The sequence below is a fragment of the Biomphalaria glabrata genome, chromosome 4, assembly GCF_947242115.1.
Source record: "Biomphalaria glabrata chromosome 4, xgBioGlab47.1, whole genome shotgun sequence".
NCBI classification, from domain to species: Eukaryota; Metazoa; Mollusca; class Gastropoda; family Planorbidae; genus Biomphalaria; species Biomphalaria glabrata.
Genome location: NC_074714.1, coordinates 31,207,004 through 31,230,302, shown reverse-complemented (window position 1 = coordinate 31,230,302; position 23,299 = coordinate 31,207,004). Strand labels below are relative to the sequence as shown.

The window sequence follows — 23,299 nt, the reverse complement described above, 5'->3', positions numbered from 1 at the left end:
TGAAAAGATAAAAAATAAAATATCTGGTGAGAAAATTTGAAACAAATTATTTATTTATGACAAAGCTTCTATCAACTCACTCTGTCTGTCTGGTACAAAGTTTGTTCACGTTATTTCTCCCACATCAAATCTCGGATCCTGCTGAAATATCGCTAAATTATTTCTTTTACATGCCAACTAAAGAATCAATAAAAAAAATTGGTAAATTTGGAATCTCCAACAAGGGAAAGAAATTTTACCTGACTGATAAGGTAGTATAAGTTGAATTAAGTCCACTTTATTGTTTGTAGAAAGAAAAAGTTTGTTAAAAACTAAAAAAAAAATGTTCATAAGCAGTACCCTGGCACGGTAGTAACATAAGCAGTACCCTGGCACGGTAGTTACATAAGCAGTACCCTGGCACGGTAGTTACATAAGCAGTACCCTGGCACGGTAGTTACATAAGCAGTACCCTGACACGGTAGTTACATAAGCAGTACCCTGGCACGGTAGTTACATAAGCAGTACCCTGGCACGGTAGTAACATAAGCAGTACCCTGGCACGGTAGTAACATAAGCAGTACCCTGGCACGGTAGTTACATAAGCAGTACCCTGGCACGGTAGTTACATAAGCAGCACCCTGGCACGGTAGTTACATAAGCAGTACCCTGGCACGGTAGTTACATAAGCAGTACCCTGGCACGGTAGTTACATAAGCAGTACCCTGGCACGGTAGTTACATAAGCAGTACCCTGGCACGGTAGTTACATAAGCAGTACCCTGGCACGGTAGTTACATAAGCAGTACCCTGGCACGGTAGTTACATAAGCAGTACCCTGGCACGGTAGTTACATAAGCAGTACCCTGGCACGGTAGTTACTTTATTGACTTGCCGAGGCTTTAGCCCTTGAGTTCAAATTCAGTGGCTCACTTTTGACAAATAAATACATTTAAAAAGCGATCACTCAGATACCTCCTTCTTTCTCCTCCGAGCCCAACTGGTCCAGTCATAGGATCATAGCGTGTAGTGAGTTTGTGTTTGAGTTTTTAGCATGAAATTTCGCTATAAAAAAACAATTGATAAAAATATTTCTTATCGCACAGATGTATTATTGTTAGTCTAGATCTATTAGGCTCACTAATTTAATTACATGACAGATCCAAACTAATTAATACAACTACACTTAATATAAGCTTTGTTTTTTTTTTAAGTTTTTTTTTTTTGTTGTATTTTGGTTGTTTATTTTAGCAAAACATTTTCCTAGAGCTCGAGCTGGTTTCTGGTTTGGCTGACAGATTGTTAGGGAGTGTGTTTCTATGGTAACGGTGGGAAGAAGTTCTGAAAGATGGCATTGTCCTTGGAGGTAGAACAGAAGACTCCAGAATGTCAGACTAAAATGAAGTGTTGTCGTAGTCAGTTAGATTTTGTTTAAAACACCAATTTATATTTTACGTTTATGTCGACTACATTTATTCAATTCCATCACAAGCTAATTTTGTCTATATTTGAATGAAAGTTATATTTAGTTTTGTTCACAAAATAACTTACGAAAGTTTTGTAAGTTAAAATATAATACGCCTCTAGCGGTTGTGTACCAGTAGTTTGGTGTTACAAGTCAACGACCTTCAACAACACAGATAAAGGTAATAACACAAGTCTTGTTGCATCGATAAGACTACATCGACTTTTTAGTAGTAGCTTTCGCTATGAACGATAACTCTAAATAATTGTACTCCTCAACAGATCTCTGATTATGTCTCTTACTATAGGGGTTGGGTTACGGACTTATTATCATAGGGTAGATCTGTTCAGTAGATTACTTCTTGTTAATCTCTTTCCTCGGCTGGTAGTTTGATATCGGCTGTAAGCATGAGAAAGATAGAACTCATGCAAATTGGGGGGTGACCGCGAAACATTAAGAAACATTGTCATCTTCCTGGATCGTGCTACAAGAGACCTAGTTATTACCCCAGAGTTCCCAAATAACCACTTTGTCAATATCACATTTTCAGATCAAATTTTAATATCCAATATTGAGTAGACAATTGTTGTTTTTTAAAACTTTGTAATGGATTAGGGGAAAAAATCTTGTTGTTTATAAATAAAATAAAATTTTCCTTTCAGACCAGACCTTGCGATCTATAGGGCAATCTGTTTCTGTGGCCCAGGGTATAGAGGGTGTCATGTGGTCAGCACAATGACCAACCGCCTTTACTTTTCCTTAACTAATGTCAGGTAACCATTAGAATTGTGGACTCAGGGGCGCCATAAAAATGCAAAAATTCAAAATCCCAGTCTTCACCGATATTCGAACACAGGACTCCAGGTTTGAAAGCCAAGCGCTGGGATTATTTTACTCTTGATAACTACTGTATGTTAGATAAAGAAAAATGGAACCACGCACCATCCCCCCTTCCACCCCCAAGAAACATCCAGTTAAGAGAATTTAATGACAGGCCTATAGATCCAGACTTAGAAGACCAAATATTGCTTCTATATTATTTCTAAAACTGTTGAATGACTAGGGCGGCCTACATACGGCAAGACCCCAACACGTAGTTGGTTCAATATAAAGATTGTCTCAAGTCAAATAAAAATTTTTTTTATACTTTGAAAAATTATAACGGCTAAACTAAAGTTTTCCAAGCTAGTAATTATTTTCTCAAAAGAAAGGCTACACATCAGCTATCGAATTTCTAAGAAAATCATAAGAGCCCTTTTCGAGAATTATGCCCCCCTATCCAGGTTTAGGAATTTGCAAGCTAAATAGAAAGATTGTAAAAAAAAACCACAGTAATAACAAAACTAAATGTGATAAGGCGCTAGAAAAATACGAGAAGGAAAAAAAATCCTTTTAGATTTTTAGGAGGAAATGACGTCAGCAATATGGCGGAGTCACGATGAGCCCATTTCCTGTTTTCAAAGCACTTTGTTGAACTTGTGCAAGGGAGATTTCTAATTCTTCTTTATTTCGTACTGACGACAGGCCAATATTACATTTCATGCTGAGCCCGTTTCACCAGTTAAGCTGACAATTTATTTGTTTCAAATAATGAGAGGCAATATGTGGATACACATACGGAGAGTTTCGATTTATGAATGATCTAGTACACAAAGTCCTTTCACGCAAATACATATACACACACACATTAGGTGGAAAATGGCCAAACTTTAAAGTTGTAGAAAAATGTAGACGACTGAAGAGTTTTAGTTTTATGAATGTGTGTGTGTCTCGGGGAGATTGACCTAACAATTGTTAAATAACATTTTAGTTTTATGAATGTGTGTGTGTCTCGGGGAGATTGACCTAACAATTGTTAAATAACATTTTAGTTTTATGATATGGGGATTCAATGATAACTTTTCATGTATTTTTACACCTAGATATTTTAATTTCTTAGTCTGTGGGACTAGTTTACCATGAATAAAATAAGTAGCATTTTTTCTATTACTCTTAACAACTGACATTTTTTTTGGGTGGAATGGCATACTCCAATTTGATTCCCATTTCTATAATTTATCTCATTCAATTTGTAAAACTTCAGGATCTTGTGTTTTTCTTTTTGTTCTATATAATCTAGATCTATCTAAAAATAATCTGACTTGTATTCCTGAACTAATGCAATTTGGTAAGTCATTTATATATCTATATCTATCTATCTATCTATATGTATATATATATATATATATATATGCACATTAGAAACAGCAGTGGACTTAAGACTGTTCCTTGGGGTACACCTGAGTTTACTGTTATCGGTGTTGATTTGGAGCCATTCATTACTACAGTTTGTTCTCTTCCTATTAGAAAATCCTGAATCCATCGATTCAAAATTAATGCCAAAGTAATTTAGTTTTTTTTAAGCAGGCTATGGTGGTGAACTCTGTGGAATGCCTTTCAAAAATCTAATAAAATTGCATCTATTTGCTCACTATTATCTAATCCCTTTGAAAAATCATCAATTGATCCTAATATTTGAGTTTCACATGACCTATATTTCCTAAAACCATGTTGGTATGGAGTAAGGATATTATGTTTGTCTAAGTCATTTATGATGTTGCTATATATATCATGTGTTCTAATATTTTACATGTGATACAGGTGAGTGGTACTGGTGAGTGATACTGGTGAGTGGTACTGGTCAGTGATACTGGTCAGTGATACTGGTGAGTGGTACAGGTGAGTGGTACTGGTGAGTGGTACAGGTGAGTGATACTGGTGAGTGATACTGGTGAGTGGTACTGGTGAGTGGTACTGGTGAGTGATACTGGTGAGTGGTACTGGGAGTGATACTGGTGAGTGGTACTGGTGAGTGATACTGGGAGTGATACTGGTGAGTGGTACTGGTGAGTGGTACTGGTGAGTGATACTGGGAGTGATACTGGTGAGTGGTACTGGTGAGTGATACTGGTGAGTGGTACAGGTGAGTGATACAGGTGAGTGATACTGGTGAGTGGTACAGGTGAGTGATACTGGTGAGTGATACTGGTGAGTGGTACAGGTGAGTGATACTGGTGAGTGATACTGGTGAGTGATACTGATGAGTGATACTGGTGAGTGATACTGGTGAGTGGTACAGGTGAGTGGTACAGGTGAGTGATACTGGTGAGTGATACTGGGAGTGATACTGGTGAGTGGTACTGGTGAGTGATACTGGTGAGTGGTACAGGTGAGTGATACAGGTGAGTGATACTGGTGAGTGGTACTGGTGAGTGGTACTGGTGAGTGGTACAGGTGAGTGATACTGATGAGTGATACTGGTGAGTGGTACAGGTGAGTGATACTGATGAGGGATACTGGTGAGTGGTACAGGTGAGTGATACTGGTGAGTGGTACAGGTGAGTGATACTGGTGAGTGGTACTGGTGAGTGATACTGGTGAGTGATACTGGTGAGTGGTACTGGTGAGTGGTACTGGTGAGTGGTACTGGTGAGTGATACTGGTGAGTGGTACTGGTGAGTGGTACTGGTGAGTGGTACTGGTGAGTGATACTGGTGAGTGGTACTGGTGAGTGGTACTGGTGAGTGATACTGGTGAGTGGTACTGGTGAGTGATACTGGTGAGTGGTACTGGTGAGTGGTACTGGTGAGTGGTACTGGTGAGTGGTACTGGTGAGTGATACTGGTGAGTGGTACTGGTGAGTGGTACAGGTGAGTGGTACTGGTGAGTTGTACTGGTGAGTGATACTGGTGAGTGGTACTGGTCTGTAATTTTCTCTTTTTTAAATAGTGGAGTGACATTAGCTTCTTTCCATTCCTTCGGTACCCTGCCCTGATTTAGTGATCCATGAAAAAGTATTTTGAACACTGGTGGTAGCTGGTGGCTTAGTTCCTTGAGCAATCTAGCTGGACTACCACCAGGTCCAGAAACTTGATTTGGTTTTATACTAGTTCATTTTTTTTAAATTCCTTTTTCTTGCAAATTTGTAACTTTTATGTTTTCTATTTGATTTAAATTTATCAGTGAAAATGCTGATGCAAAATATGTATTAAGAATGTTAGCTTTTATTCATTATCGTTATGTGATCATATTGATCATCAATATTGATATGTAAGTTCTTTATATAAATAATTCCTACTAAAAATAGATCACTACCAATACATTAGTTCTTTATAAAAATAATTTCTACTAAAAATAGATGACTGTTGATGACCCAATTTAAGTCATATTTGTTGAGTTAAAATTATCGAAGCCAGCTTTTGGTTAGCTGTGCACTCCACTAGACACATTGTAGTTAGCTGTGCACTCCACTAGACACATTGTAGTTAGCTGTGCACTCCACTAGACACATTGTAGTTAGCTGTGCTCTCCACTAGACACATTGTAGTTAGCTGTGCACTCCACTAGACACATTGTAGTTAGCTGTGCACTCCACTAGACACATTGTAGTTAGCTGTGCACTCCACTAGACACATTGTAGTTAGCTGTGCACTCCACTAGACACATTGTAGTTAGCTGTGCACTCCACTAGACACATTGTAGTTAGCTGTGCACTCCACTAGACACATTGTAGTTAGCTGTGCACTCCACTAGACACATTGTAGTTAGCTGTGCACTCCACTAGACACATTGTAGTTAGCTGTGCACTCCACTAGACACATTGTAGTTAGCTGTGCACTCCACTAGACACATTGTAGTTAGCTGTGCACTCCACTAGACACATTGTAGTTAGCTGTGCACTCCACTAGACACATTGTAGTTAGCTGTGCACTCCACTAGACACATTGTAGTTAGCTGTGCACTCCACTAGACACATTGTAGTTAGCTGTGCACTCCACTAGACACATTGTAGTTAGCTGTGCACTCCACTAGACACATTGTAGTTAGCTGTGCACTCCACTAGACACATTGTAGTTAGCTGTGCACTCCACTAGACACATTGTAGTTAGCTGTGCACTCCACTAGACACATTGTAGTTAGCTGTGCACTCCACTAGACACATTGTAGTTAGCTGTGCACTCCACTAGACACATTGTAGTTAGCTGTGCACTCCACTAGACACATTGTAGTTAGCTGTGCACTCCACTAGACACATTGTAGTTAGCTGTGCACTCCACTAGACACATTGTAGTTAGCTGTGCACTCCACTAGACACATTGTAGTTAGCTGTGCACTCCACTAGACACATTGTAGTTAGCTGTGCACTCCACTAGACACATTGTAGTTAGCTGTGCACTCCACTAGACACATTGTAGTTAGCTGTGCACTCCACTAGACACATTGTAGTTAGCTGTGCACTCCACTAGACACATTGTAGTTAGCTGTGCACTCCACTAGACACATTGTAGTTAGCTGTGCACTCCACTAGACACATTGTAGTTAGCTGTGCACTCCACTAGACACATTGTAGTTAGCTGTGCACTCCACTAGACACATTGTAGTTAGCTGTGCACTCCACTAGACACATTGTAGTTAGCTGTGCACTCCACTAGACACATTGTAGTTAGCTGTGCACTCCACTAGACACATTGTAGTTAGCTGTGCACTCCACTAGACACATTGTAGTTAGCTGTGCACTCCACTAGACACATTGTAGTTAGCTGTGCACTCCACTAGACACATTGTAGTTAGCTGTGCACTCCACTAGACACATTGTAGTTAGCTGTGCACTCCACTAGACACATTGTAGTTAGCTGTGCACTCCACTAGACACATTGTAGTTAGCTGTGCACTCCACTAGACACATTGTAGTTAGCTGTGCACTCCACTAGACACATTGTAGTTAGCTGTGCACTCCACTAGACACATTGTAGTTAGCTGTGCACTCCACTAGACACATTGTAGTTAGCTGTGCACTCCACTAGACACATTGTAGTTAGCTGTGCACTCCACTAGACACATTGTAGTTAGCTGTGCACTCCACTAGACACATTGTAGTTAGCTGTGCACTCCACTAGACACATTGTAGTTAGCTGTGCACTCCACTAGACACATTGTAGTTAGCTGTGCACTCCACTAGACACATTGTAGTTAGCTGTGCACTCCACTAGACACATTGTAGTTAGCTGTGCACTCCACTAGACACATTGTAGTTAGCTGTGCACTCCACTAGACACATTGTAGTTAGCTGTGCACTCCACTAGACACATTGTAGTTAGCTGTGCACTCCACTAGACACATTGTAGTTAGCTGTGCACTCCACTAGACACATTGTAGTTAGCTGTGCACTCCACTAGACACATTGTAGTTAGCTGTGCACTCCACTAGACACATTGTAGTTAGCTGTGCACTCCACTAGACACATTGTAGTTAGCTGTGCACTCCACTAGACACATTGTAGTTAGCTGTGCACTCCACTAGACACATTGTAGTTAGCTGTGCACTCCACTAGACACATTGTAGTTAGCTGTGCACTCCACTAGACACATTGTAGTTAGCTGTGCACTCCACTAGACACATTGTAGTTAGCTGTGCACTCCACTAGACACATTGTAGTTAGCTGTGCACTCCACTAGACACATTGTAGTTAGCTGTGCACTCCACTAGACACATTGTAGTTAGCTGTGCACTCCACTAGACACATTGTAGTTAGCTGTGCACTCCACTAGACACATTGTAGTTAGCTGTGCACTCCACTAGACACATTGTAGTTAGCTGTGCACTCCACTAGACACATTGTAGTTAGCTGTGCACTCCACTAGACACATTGTAGTTAGCTGTGCACTCCACTAGACACATTGTAGTTAGCTGTGCACTCCACTAGACACATTGTAGTTAGCTGTGCACTCCACTAGACACATTGTAGTTAGCTGTGCACTCCACTAGACACATTGTAGTTAGCTGTGCACTCCACTAGACACATTGTAGTTAGCTGTGCACTCCACTAGACACATTGTAGTTAGCTGTGCACTCCACTAGACACATTGTAGTTAGCTGTGCACTCCACTAGACACATTGTAGTTAGCTGTGCACTCCACTAGACACATTGTAGTTAGCTGTGCACTCCACTAGACACATTGTAGTTAGCTGTGCACTCCACTAGACACATTGTAGTTAGCTGTGCACTCCACTAGACACATTGTAGTTAGCTGTGCACTCCACTAGACACATTGTAGTTAGCTGTGCACTCCACTAGACACATTGTAGTTAGCTGTGCACTCCACTAGACACATTGTAGTTAGCTGTGCACTCCACTAGACACATTGTAGTTAGCTGTGCACTCCACTAGACACATTGTAGTTAGCTGTGCACTCCACTAGACACATTGTAGTTAGCTGTGCACTCCACTAGACACATTGTAGTTAGCTGTGCACTCCACTAGACACATTGTAGTTAGCTGTGCACTCCACTAGACACATTGTAGTTAGCTGTGCACTCCACTAGACACATTGTAGTTAGCTGTGCACTCCACTAGACACATTGTAGTTAGCTGTGCACTCCACTAGACACATTGTAGTTAGCTGTGCACTCCACTAGACACATTGTAGTTAGCTGTGCACTCCACTAGACACATTGTAGTTAGCTGTGCACTCCACTAGACACATTGTAGTTAGCTGTGCACTCCACTAGACACATTGTAGTTAGCTGTGCACTCCACTAGACACATTGTAGTTAGCTGTGCACTCCACTAGACACATTGTAGTTAGCTGTGCACTCCACTAGACACATTGTAGTTAGCTGTGCACTCCACTAGACACATTGTAGTTAGCTGTGCACTCCACTAGACACATTGTAGTTAGCTGTGCACTCCACTAGACACATTGTAGTTAGCTGTGCACTCCACTAGACACATTGTAGTTAGCTGTGCACTCCACTAGACACATTGTAGTTAGCTGTGCACTCCACTAGACACATTGTAGTTAGCTGTGCACTCCACTAGACACATTGTAGTTAGCTGTGCACTCCACTAGACACATTGTAGTTAGCTGTGCACTCCACTAGACACATTGTAGTTAGCTGTGCACTCCACTAGACACATTGTAGTTAGCTGTGCACTCCACTAGACACATTGTAGTTAGCTGTGCACTCCACTAGACACATTGTAGTTAGCTGTGCACTCCACTAGACACATTGTAGTTAGCTGTGCACTCCACTAGACACATTGTAGTTAGCTGTGCACTCCACTAGACACATTGTAGTTAGCTGTGCACTCCACTAGACACATTGTAGTTAGCTGTGCACTCCACTAGACACATTGTAGTTAGCTGTGCACTCCACTAGACACATTGTAGTTAGCTGTGCACTCCACTAGACACATTGTAGTTAGCTGTGCACTCCACTAGACACATTGTAGTTAGCTGTGCACTCCACTAGACACATTGTAGTTAGCTGTTTCCGATTATTATTATTTTTTGTTTCATTTTATTTCTGATGTGTTCTAGGACACACTTGTTAACAGAAACGTTTGATACATGTAAATAAATAACTTCTGACAGTTTGTGATCTACACACACACATTCACACACACATATACTCTACAAAGCTTTCATTCATGTAGATGTCAAACGTTTCCCAATCCAAACCCATGAAACATGTTGTGTGTAAACTACGTACAAATCATGCTTTATCACTGTACTAACTTGTTGCATACAATCAACTCTTGTTTAACTCTAGAACAGACTATGTCAGGGATGTAGCCTCTACATTTTACAGCGATGAAAGATGTAGATCAAAACGTGGTCAGTGAACTATGACGAGGTAGACACACACAGACTCCAAAGCGTGAGGATTTTGTCCCCTGTATAACCAAGAAAATAGTGAAGTCGCTTTCTTGGGTCGTTCAGGATAATGGGCTCTGTAGTTACTGTTCAAAATAGCACTTATAAAATCCTGGACACCGAAAACTATGGGACCTTGTTTTTTTAACTTAACATGTGAATACAAATAGAAGTCTGCACATCAACAAACTTTACATGTCACTACAAATAGGAATCAAATCATTTGATACTTGTATTGTAACTTGAATAGCTTTTAACTTCCCGTTTCGTATTTACTGACTAGAGGAAGAGAATCCTTGAAAGATTAAAAGGGACGACAGTGTGCCGATGTAAAGTAGTTTCTCTTTCAGACCTTGAGATCTATGGGGCAGATGATAGTAAGGTCATCTGCTTCTATGGCCAAAGGTTAACAAGCAAGGTTTCGGGTGGCCAGCATATTGACCAACCGCATTTACTTTCCACAACTAAAGTACCTATTAGAGTTGGGTGGACTCAGTGGCACTCTATAAATTCTGAAATTCAAAATCCCAGTCTTAAGCGAGATTCGAACCCAAGTGCCCAGGAACGGAAGCCAGGCGCTAAACCACTCAGTCACCGAGCCCCTAAAGTGTGCTGAATAAATAGAAACATAAACTGTTGACAAAATTTGCCTGTGAATACAAATAGAGATCTGTCAATGACAAAATTTGCCTGTGAATACAAATAGAGATCTGTCAATGACAAAATTTGCCTGTGAATACAAATAGAGATCTGTCAATGACAAAATTTGCCTGTGAATACAAATAGAGATCTGTCAATGACAACCTTTGCCTGTGAATACAAATAGAGATCTGTCAATGACAACCTTTGCCTGTGAATACAAATAGAGATCTGTCAATGACAACCTTTGCCTGTGAATACAAATAGAGATCTGTCAATGACAACCTTTGCCTGTGAATACAAATAGAGATCTGTCAATGACAACCTTTGCCTGTGAATACAAATAGAGACCTGTCAATGACAACCTTTGCCTGTGAATACAAATAGAGATCTGTCAATGACAACCTTTGCCTGTGAATACAAATAGAGATCTGTCAATGACAACCTTTGCCTGTGAATACAAATAGAGATCTGTCAATGACAACCTTTGCCTGTGAATACAAATAGAGATCTGTCAATGACAAAATTTGCCTGTGAATACAAATAGCAATCTGTCAATGACAAAATTTGCCTGTGAATACAAATAGAGATCTGTCAATGACAAAATTTGCCTGTGAATACAAATAGAGATATGTCAATGACAACCTTTGCCTGTGAATACAAATAGAGATCTGTCAATGACAAAATTTGCCTGTGAATACAAATAGAGATCTGTCAATGACAACCTTTGCCTGTGAATACAAATAGAGATCTGTCAATGACAAAATTTGCCTGTGAATACAAATAGAGATCTGTCAATGACAACCTTTGCCTGTGAATACAAATAGAGATCTGTCAATGACAAAATTTGCCTGTGAATACAAATAGAGATCTGTCAATGACAACCTTTGCCTGTGAATACAAATAGAGATCTGTCAATGACAAAATTTGCCTGTGAATACAAATAGAGATCTGTCAATGACAACCTTTGCCTGTGAATACAAATAGAGATCTGTCAATGACAAAATTTGCCTGTGAATACAAATAGAGATCTGTCAATGACAAAATTTGCCTGTGAATACAAATAGAGATCTGTCAATGACAAAATTTGCCTGTGAATACAAATAGAGATCTGTCAATGACAACCTTTGCCTGTGAATACAAATAGAGATCTGTCAATGACAAAATTTGCCTGTGAATACAAATAGAGATCTGTCAATGACAACCTTTGCCTGTGAATACAAATAGAGATCTGTCAATGACAAAATTTGCCTGTGAATACAAATAGAGATCTGTCAATGACAAAATTTGCCTGTGAATACAAATAGAGATCTGTCAATGACAAAATTTGCCTGTGAATACAAATAGAGATCTGTCAATGACAACCTTTGCCTGTGAATACAAATAGAGATCTGTCAATGACAAAATTTGCCTGTGAATACAAATAGAGATCTGTCAATGACAACCTTTGCCTGTGAATACAAATAGAGATCTGTCAATGACAAAATTTGCCTGTGAATACAAATAGAGATCTGTCAATGACAACCTTTGCCTGTGAATACAAATAGAGATCTGTCAATGACAAAATTTGCCTGTGAATACAAATAGAGATCTGTCAATGACAAGCTAGTGTAGGCTAATACAAAATAATCTGACGAAAACGTTTGTTAAATGTTTGAACGAGAAGTTCATGCCATCTAAGAGTTAAGATAGATGTCAACCAAGAATTGAGATAGATGTCAACTAAGGATTGAGATAGATGTCAATTAAGGGTTGAGATAGAAGTCAACTAAGGATTGAGATAGATGTCAATTAAGGGTTGAGATAGAAGTCAACTAAGGATTGAGATAGATGTCAATTAAGGGTTGAGATAGATGTCAACTAAGGATTGAGATAGATGTCAATTAAGGGTTGAGATAGATGTCAATTAAGGATTGAGATAGATGTCAATTAAGGGTTGAGATAGAAGTCAACTAAGGATTGAGATAGATGTCAACCAAGAATTGAGATAGATGTCAACTAAGGATTGAGATAGAACTCAACTAAGGATTGAGATAGATGTCAATTAAGGGTTGAGATAGAAGTCAACTAAGGATTGAGATAGATGTCAACCAAGAATTGAGATAGATGTCAATTAAGGGTTGAGATAGATGTCAACTAAGGATTGAGATAGATATGGTTGAGATAGATGTCAACCAAGAATTGAGATAGATGTCAACCAAGAATTGAGACAGATGTCAACTAAGGATTGAGATATGTGTCAATTAAGGGTTGAGATAGATGTCAACTAATGGTTGAGATAGATGTCAACCAAGAATTGAGATAGATGTCAACTAAGGATTGAGATATGTGTCAATTAAGGCTGGAGATAGATGTCAACCAAGAATTGAGATAGATGTCAACTAAGGATTGAGATATGTGTCAATTAAGGCTGGAGATAGATGTCAACCAAGAATTGAGATAGATGTCAACTAATGGTTGAGATAGATGTCAACCAAGAATTGAGATAGATGTCAACTAATGGTTGAGATAGATGTCAACCAAGAATTGAGATATGTGTCAATTAAGGGTTGAGATAGATGTCAACTAAGGATTGAGATAGGTGTCAACTAATGGTTGAGATAGATGTCAACCAAGAATTGAGATATGTGTCAACTAAAGGTTGAGATAGATGTCAACTAAGGATTGAGATAGATGTCAACTAAGGATTGAGATAGATGTCAACTAAGGATTGAGATAGATGTCAACTATTAGTTGAGTTAAGAACTCACGGAACAATTGTCTCTAATTTTTCTCCCAAGCAAGTCATAAACTTTTTTTATTCAGAATTAAAAACCTGGAAACGACGCCTTTTAAAGTCTGGAACTGTGGTCGTTCCTTCACACGTGAGCAATATTGAGCCTCCACCATGCATCATTACACTCGGTAGCATTGATGTTGTCCGCACAGATGGAACTCTTTGATTGCTTTCAAATGAGATTTGTTCCCTTGTATCGAGCTCTGGCACTGCACCGGCATTGAACTCTCTCGTTTGTTGGTCTGGGTGCCATATCATTCATTACAGACGAGAGCATGAGAAAGAAATGGTTCTGTTGACTTAGGCACACTACTTTCTGATGCCACCCCTAACCAGTTACACAATGAATGTGATTTTTTTCTAAGGCTCCAGGCAACAAAACTTGGACCGGTACAGTCTATAGACCTTTTAGTCCAACACTATGAGCCACAGTGAGCAGTTCAATGATTTCCTAGAGCACACTTTAGCCAACAGTTATTGAGTTATAATCTCAGTTTATCCTTAGTTCCATTTCAGTCACACATTTGTTGTCTTCTAGTGTTCATGACAGGCTAGATGGTCCACAAGGGAAGAAATGTATTGTTACTGTGATGTATTGTTACTGTGATGTTTTGTTACTGTGATGTATTGTTACTGTGATGTTTTGTTACTGTGATGTATTGCTACTGTGATGTATTGCTACTGTGATGTATTGCTACTGTGATGTATTGCTACTGTGATGTATTGTTACTATGTGATGTATTGTTACTCTGTGATGTATTGTTACTGTGATGTATTGCTACTGTGATGTATTGCTACTGTGATGTATTGCTACTGTGATGTATTGTTACTGTGATGTATTGTTACCGGTAATGTGATGTATTGTTACTGAGATGTATTGTTATCAGTAATGTGATGTATTGTTACTGTGATGTATTGTTACTGTGATGTATTGTTACCGGTAATGTGATGTATTGTTACTGTGATATATTGTTACTGTGATGTATTGTTACTGTGATGTATTGTTACTGTGATGTATTGTTATTGTGATGTTTTGTTACTGTGATGTATTGTTACCGGTAATGTGATGTATTGTTACCGGTAATGTGATGTATTGTTACTGTGATGTTTTGTTACTGTGATGTTTTGTTACGGTGATGTATTGTTTCTGTGATGTATTGTTACTGTGAGGTTTAAATCTTTTTAGCATCGACCAAGTCTTTGTAGATTTATTTTAGGGTAAGTTTTTGTTGTATTTAAAGTTTACTTCTGAATCTCACAGGAATATTTCTAATTAGTTTTAACTGACTTTAGTAGTGAGTAATGTAAGTATTAGATCTACACTTTCATTGAAGCACTGAATCAAACATCAAGTTGTTCTGACACTTAATCTCATTTAGGAGGAGGCTGAACATTGGTACAATAGAGGCAACTGTAGTAGAAACAAGGCAACATTGGTACAATAGAGGCAACTGTAGTAGAAACATGGCAACATTGGTACAATAGAGGCAACTGTAGTAGAAACATGGCAACATTGGTACAATAGAGGCAACTGTAGTAGAAACAAGGCAACATTGGTACAATAGAGGCAACTGTAGTAGAAACATGGCAACATTGGTACAATAGAGGCAACTGTAGTAGAAACAAGGCAACATTGGTACAATAGAGGCAACTGTAGAAAGAAAGATATTTTGATAGAAATAAGGCAACACTGAAAGAAACGAGGCAACTATGGTAGAAACATCTTATGAATCCCAGGTCTCACATTTATACAAAATGGGTTATAAGATTTTTGGATTTTGTTGACAGATGCAGGTCATAATTTGCTTTGAACTATGTCACTGGAGATGAATCAACTTGTGTACTAAATGATGAACTAAAGATATTAAAAACTGATTCCAAGTTCTTGACTTTTTAAATCTGGACTTCTTAAAATTTCCTTTGCAATCAAGGAATCTAAATGGGTCTTGTACTTTTCAACCATTTTACTAGTTCAGCATCTTTAACGATTCTCTGAGTCCAACCAGCTGTAATGGGTACCTGACTTTAGTTGAGGAAAAGTAAAGGCGGTTGGTCGTTGTGCTAGCCACATGACACCCTCGTTAACTTTAACTTTTTTTTACCTTAACATCATCTGCCCTTTAAATCGCAAGATCTGAACGGGAAACTTTACTTTTTTTTTAGTTTCACCTTTCAGCAAAGAAAAATGACTAAACCTGTTTTTACTTGCTTACCTGGAGAAATGGGAAAGTTTTGATTGAAAAGATTAACAAGCGCAAACATTTCATGTGCAGACAACCCAATGCAGTAATGTCGACGGCAAACATGATATCTACCTTTCACTCTTCAGTAAAAATATTAGTAACAGTCCTTCAAGAAACATAATTGTCTTCCTTGAGATCCCCTCCTCCTTCCCTAGACCTTGCCAGAGGATACTGATGTGGTACGTAACATCGGAATGTTTTATTTCCAAATCTTCAAGCACTTTTCGGAAATGCCTGTGGTTAACCCCCTAGCCCTAAGTTTGATCACTGAGATTATTGGGTCAATAACATGTTTGATATTTCATGCAGCTTTGCAGAGACTTTCCCGTGTTGAGTTTATTGTTGGGAAATGTTCTTTCATTGGATTAACAAACTAGCACTACACTCCGGCGACGCCCGTTGATCTGTTCCAATGCTTTCTATAGATTATTATGGCCGGAACACCCTCTTTTCTTTTATTTTTTTTTTTTAACAGTCCTAACCAGGTCCCATTGAACGCTCAACCTGACCTACTTGTTAGCACGTGACTCTGTTCCAATGACATGTTAGGGTCAGAGTCGTGTTAGGGTGCGCTCTCCCCGGGTACGCTGTTCTGCCTCATCGTGGCACCTGGGTGGAAACGGCTACTTGAGGGGGTAGCTAGGCTAAATGAATGGCGAAACATAACTCCCGTGGGGATGCCCACGGGTAGACGAGAGTCAACCCCTTGCACGGGCGGGGTTGTAAGAAAGTCCCCACGAACACGTCCCACATCCATGCGCTGTTCCTCAAAGGGACCGTTACATCAATGGCGGTTCCCACACAGCTAGCTTGGTACAACGAAGGAAAATGACGGTGGCTCCCGGTGCCCTCGGCCTTCGGCCATGTGCAGCCAAGCATGCGTCGGGGCCAAAGGCATTGGAAACAGCAATGTTTTACATAGGCATTGACTCGGGTCCCTCTCAAACAGAACTGTGTTCCCACAGGTTTGTTTTTTTTTACTGTTCGGCTGGACGTCCAAACAGGTTTTTTTTCAAACTTAGAGCTCGAAGAGCCTTCGGCTCAGCTCTTAGACATCAACAAGGGTGCGCTCTCTATTTCCGTGTCTTTCTGTTTCCGCTCTCTGGAACTTCCATTTTGTTTTCTTTTAACCTGCGCATCGTCATTTCTGCGGCCTAGACTTTTGACTTGATTTGGAAACACCCGCCTCAGTAGACACGCACACTCATGTGACTTTTATTCGGCTTCTCAATTTAATCTATATATTATTTCGACCGTCAACTCCCCCACCCCTCCCCTACTTTTTTTGGTGGGGTTAGTTTTACTTTTTTTTTTTTTTTGTTTTCAACTTTTCATCTTAATCCAAACAATGTCCAAACAATGTCCAAACAATGTCCAGTATTAGACACCCAATACATTTCTCCATACCATCAACTTCAGGCTTAGAGAGAAAAAAAATTTTTTTTCCAAAGGTCTCAATGGGCTTTGTTGCTGAGCATTAAAATTATATATGTGTCAGACGCGAATAGCCCAATTTTTCAGTAAAAGAAATTACAAAAGGTATTTCTCTATAGAAGAAGTTACGAAGGCTATATAATATACAACCACAGACCTATATATACTACAATAAATATAGGTTTTTTATTTCTAGCTACGATTTATTTAGGTAGGTGCTGTTTTACTATTACATACCAAGTATTAGAGTTTAGAAAAACCCAGGTTCGTTTATTGAGCAACGCTATTAGCTAACACCACATATCATCTCTCCATTAGTATATTTAGATCTATAATCTAATTCTAGTCTAGATGACTACTAGATCTATATATAAAAATCAAATAGATCTAGTAATAGTATAGATTCTATCTTGAGACTAGATTGCCGAGTCTAGTCTATGCTATGCATATAGTCGGTTTTTATTAGAATAAAGTCTAGATATTACTAAAGACTAAAGTTTATTAATTATTAGATATAGACATAGGACATAAATCTAATAATACTGTAATACATTTACTATACTCTATAGTGAGTCTATAGGTACTTAATCTACTAGACTAGAGATCTAGGCCTATCTATAGATCTATCTATAATCTAGTCAATCTAGATCCATACAATATTCATTATAATACTTCTATTTATTTAATAAGTTAGTAATTAGACTTAGATCTATTATAGTTTATTAATAGATTTCCTTTTTTATGCCTAGACCTAATAATAAAATTGCTAATGAAATGTCTAATGACTGATTATTATTTTTTTATAGTAATAGGCCTACTATATCTAAGTCTAGATTCTACTTAAATCTAGTCTAAAATAATGACTGTCAAAGACTCTAAATGATTAAGACTTTGACATATAGGTGTTGTTAATAATACGGCATGTCGGCTGAAAGTAAGCTGTATACAAAGTATACATATATAAAGTGATTTGTTTTTTGTAAAAAAAATAGATGATGTACTTAGTAGATTGCCTAACTTTCAACTACTAATAAATTAACAATTAATGTTTAAATACAAGAAAAGTAATAATTTTTCCTGACAATGAAAAAAGGTGCCGGTACCCCGTACCGGTGCGTACCGTCACAAAAATATATGTAGGCCTATATCTCAATCTTCTTTCATTTCATTTTTTTTGCGGGGTTATTGCTACTTAATACATTGATACCGGATCGATTCATATAGGGCCTAAGTATACAAGCAGGATCTCGAGCATTGGATAAATTTAATTTTTTAAATACAAAGTTTTATGGAAGAGGCAATATATTAGTTGTTTGAAGTTTGTAACTTCTTAAATTCAGGCTAAAAATATCGAAGCCTACATTTTTACGCTTATTGCTAAACAATTAGAAGAGATGGACTGACACATAGTGTAGCTTGTGTACATTTGCAAAAACACAAACTCTATTTGTAATCTTATCAGTGAGACTTTCAAAACTATTAAAAATAAAAAATAAAAACTTAGTGATTATTTTTACTGTATAATTCTATTATTATTCCTTTTTAGAATTAGGATATAAACAAAAATTTGACATATGACTTTGTCTAACAGAAAAAAAACAACTTAAGTCTATTTATGCAGTTATTTATAGTTACCTAGTAATATAAAATATATTGAACTAACACTACATTTATCATAATACAGCCATGCGATTTTTCGTTTATAAACATAGCATTGTTTAGGACCAATATTTTACAAAGGCTGCTTGGAGAAATCAGGTATACACATTAGGAGAAAAAACGACCCCTTTACTCAAGAAAAATTTAAGAAACTAGAACAGACACAAAATAAACAGTGACATTCATAACAAACTAATATTCAAAATTGATTTAGAGTAACACCTTTTTAAGTAATCATTTAAAGTTTAAAATCACTACAATTTCTTTTCAACAATTATTTTGTGTATGAAACTGTGTAACGGAAAATGCCGGGTACTCGAAATAAGCTAGTCCTAAAAAAAACAACACAGATCTTGGGTAAAATACTCATCAAATAAAGTACTGTAAATGTGTAGTTTCACGCGCTAGTTTCAGGTCTTTTATTTTTATAGCCTCTATCGGGTTATATCCCAACTACCCGTATTTTTGTGCAGAATTTTTTTCTCTATCAGGCACACTTAAAATTATAGCATAATAATGTCTGTTTAATTTAAAAAGAGAACTGAAAAAATGCAAAGATATATAAGGAAAAAAGCCACTTCCGGCCCAATTTGTGATTCAACTTTTTAATCAAAGAAACGAAACGGACTAGTCCAACATAGCCCATTGAATCTCAGATTGACGTTCCCCTTTCTACATTTATTTTGTTCTCTAAATCAGAAATATCAATTTGGTTTTATTAATTGTAATCATTTATTTCACTTCTTTTGTAATGTAGCGAAATGACAATAGATCTATATTTATCTTTTTAATGCTGTTAGCATTTATTTATTTTTTTAAGCGCTACATTACCATTAGCACCATTCCGTGCTCTTTCTCTCTCTCTGTCTCGACAAAAAGAAACAGACTCTAGATCTATCTAATTAATATTATTAGTATTAGCATTGGTTTATTTTTTTTTTTTATTTAGACCGCCTGTAATAGGAAGTGGCAATGACGCAAGGTATAGTAAAAATAAGTAGACTTAGGGGAAAAGAAAAAAATTGCTTTAAAAATACGAAATTTGAGAGATATTTCTATTTATGTTTTCTATATACGCTTAGACCTTTTGGAGAAACACCATAGACTATATATGTAATATATAGTCTATGAGAAACACCGAAGATAAAATAGCCTACAAAGGTTTGATAGAGCTTGCGGTTTCGCGGTCGTCAGGTTGCAAATCTAGTAAAAACTTTTCTCAGTGAGCACCTAGAAGGTAAAAGGAACCTGTGCACGAAATTTGATGCGGATACTCACGACAGTTTAAAAGATCTCGTGATCAATTAGTTAGTCAGTGCTGTTTTACAAATATATACTAGATTGTTTTCTCAGTCAAATCACGGACTTCATTAATTTACCAACTCGCCATCTTGTTCCAAGCCAACCCACCTCTTTCAGAACAATACTTGATAGTATTGAATAAATACTGGCCTGAGTTTGTGTCTTTGAGTGAATGTTTTGACATAGTGCCAGAATAATCTTCGTTTACTTGAAACTGTTTAGAATGACAAGTATATACAATATTTCTTTAGCCTCTTCATCATAAGAATCAGAAGTTTCAATAATTTATATGTGTTGTTTACATAGATACTATATATAATCTGTGGGCACGCCTAATTTCTGTAGGGGTCCGCGGGCCGCCTAAAATGGTCCAGCGGATCTCTTGTGGCCCGCAAAGCGTAATTTGTCCATCCTTGCTCTATGCTCATTCTAGTATTATAGGTAGATGACACATAAGTCTATCAGTAGTCTCTATGTAGCCTATGTCAGTAACTAGGAAGATACACAAAGCTGGTTTATACTGTAAGTATATTTCGTGTTTACAAAACAAAAATCTGATCTAATATATTGTGTGGGTCTGCACAGACTTTCAGTGATTCTGTTTCTCTATAAAAGTGACATTGTTGCTTGCGTTTCCATGCCGTCACTAACCTATGTATTCAAAGCTTTCCGACTCAAAAGACAAGAGTAAGCCAAGTTGTGTTGGACACAAGCAGCACACCGACTGGAAACAAGGTTTGTCCATTACCACTACAAGGGACACTTAGAAAGGGAGCTAAACACACACACACACACAAATCAATAAACTACACACTTGGTTGTAGAAAAACTAATTGCTATTGAAGTCAAATACACTTTTCTTTTGATGATTTTTATTTAAATTGACAATTTATTTGTCACAATGTAAAAAAGATGTTAAAATATTATTTGATTAATTTTAATTTGGTCAAGCTTTTTTAACCTAAACATTTTATAAAAAAAAAACAAAAAAAAAACAAGGTTACAAAAGACAGTTAATGTGGAAACACAAACTCAAAATCGGCCCCCAAAGTGGTCCACCCAGGCATGAAATTATATCTAAGACAAATGAGGGATAAGAATGGAAAAAGAAGGTTAACAGATCTTGTGTAGTGCCCCAACGGTCTCGCAGATCAAAGGATAGGTGAAAGTGAATGTTAAGTTAGATATGAACCTGGCCTAACTAGTTCCCCTTTCAGACCTTGTGGTCTGTAGGGCAATAGGGCAGATGGTGTAAAGTTCATCTGTTTTTGTGGCCTACGGTTAACGAGGGTGTCATGTAGCCAGCACAACGACCAACCGCCTTTACTTTTCCCCAACTAATGTCAGGTACCCATTAGAGCTGAGTGGACTCAGAGGCGCCAAAAGATTCCAAAGTTGAAAATCCCAGTCTTCACCAGGATTCGAACCCGGGACCCCCGGTTCGGAAGCCAAGCGCTTTACCACTCAGTCACCGCGCCACCCCTGGCATAACTGATGTCTCATAATTGATCTATTGTTTTGAAAAGGCTCTCTTATTCAAATCCTAAAAAATATATTCATGCGTAATGAACGGCAGCGATTAAATTCAGAAAAATGAAGTTTACAAAATTACTATTCGTTTTAAATTAGGTCTAACTTATAATGCATACTAATTAGCTTTTTCTCTTTAAAAAATTGCTTGCATAACTGATTTTAAAAATTAGATTTTTAGCTTTTAGAAAAAAAAAGTAGCCGTTGCATCAGAACTTTGAATGGTCTAAAATATTGTGATGTCGGATTTTCAATTTTTTTTTTGTAGTTTACGAGATCTAAACGGGACGGACATACAGACGGACAGACATTTCGCACAAAACTAATAGCGTCTTTTCCCCTTTCGGGGACCTCTAAAAAACCAGGGGAAACTATAAGCAAACAAGCATATATATGCAAATATACAATACATTGGAGTCGATAGACCACACGAAAAGTAAGGAACCATTAAGTTAGACCAGCAGAACATTTGCAAATGTTACAATCAAACATCCGAAATTCCCCCAATAATACCTTTTTCCAAATAATGATAGTAATAAAATATATGATGAAATAATTGATGCGTATACATACAGAAGCAAAAAACAATTAGAGCACAAATATATTCGTATTTAATTTATTTCACTCTATTAAATTTCAAAGGTCACTCTTAACTCCTGAAAGCGAATACTTTGGTTTTAAAATGAGGTTTTTTTGTATCTTCTATGCACATACAGAAAAACTGTTTTCAAAACAATTAAAACTAACCGTTTTAGAGTTGTTTTTTCTTTACACTCTGTACTACCCTAGCAGATTCAATATAAAAATCTTTACACAGAGCGCTTCCAAGAGATGCAACTCTAAAACGATACTCTTGTGTTTTAAAATTTAAATATGTATATTCTATGCAAATACATGAAAACCAGTTTTGAAGCAAGATTTAAGAAGGCAAGTTAGTGGTTTATATATGATTTATGGTACGGCAATAACACAGAACTGCACTATACACAAAAGTTAAATGCCCCTTAATACGATGTACGCACAAACACTCCATAGTCCCCCGCCCCACACACACACAATAATCTCACTACTTGTAAATGTAACGCATCTCCCAAATAAAACATTCCTTTGCCCTTGTATATTCAGTGAAACACTCAGTACCACAATAATGTCGCACACCTTTTTGGCATCCTCCAAAGGAAAGCCACCATTTCCCAACCACTGTGTTCGATTTTGTCGCTGCAATGAAAGGCCGTGCTCGTCCGCTTGTTTGTGTTAATTAAAGATTTAAACTTTTCCAAATCTTTAGTTTTCTGGTTGCTATAGGTAGCTCGTCTCATGTTCAAACACTACTTGGTAACCATCTACACTTGATGACGTCAGCTGTGAGTAGCACCACTTTCTAAAGACTCCCTAAAGAGTTACTTAACTTAGTGGCTCGCCGTTAGGTGTCACTCTACTGACCTACCCTTTAGTCTGAATGGCCAGGGTGCAGCAATTACTGACTAACTCGTGATTGAACCAGCTTCCGGCAGTCATCCTACTTAAGCCAACGGGTATCGCGTCTACGACCAGAGCTTGAGCTCTTTTGGGTCGGT

At 37.9% G+C, this 23,299-nt stretch overlaps 1 protein-coding gene across 10 annotated transcripts in view; it reads right to left on the bottom strand.

Moving 5' to 3' along the window:
- The window catches only part of LOC129926041 (uncharacterized), a 100,834-nt gene that overhangs the window by 12,642 nt on the left and 64,893 nt on the right, over positions 1–23,299 (bottom strand). The window lies entirely within an intron of this gene.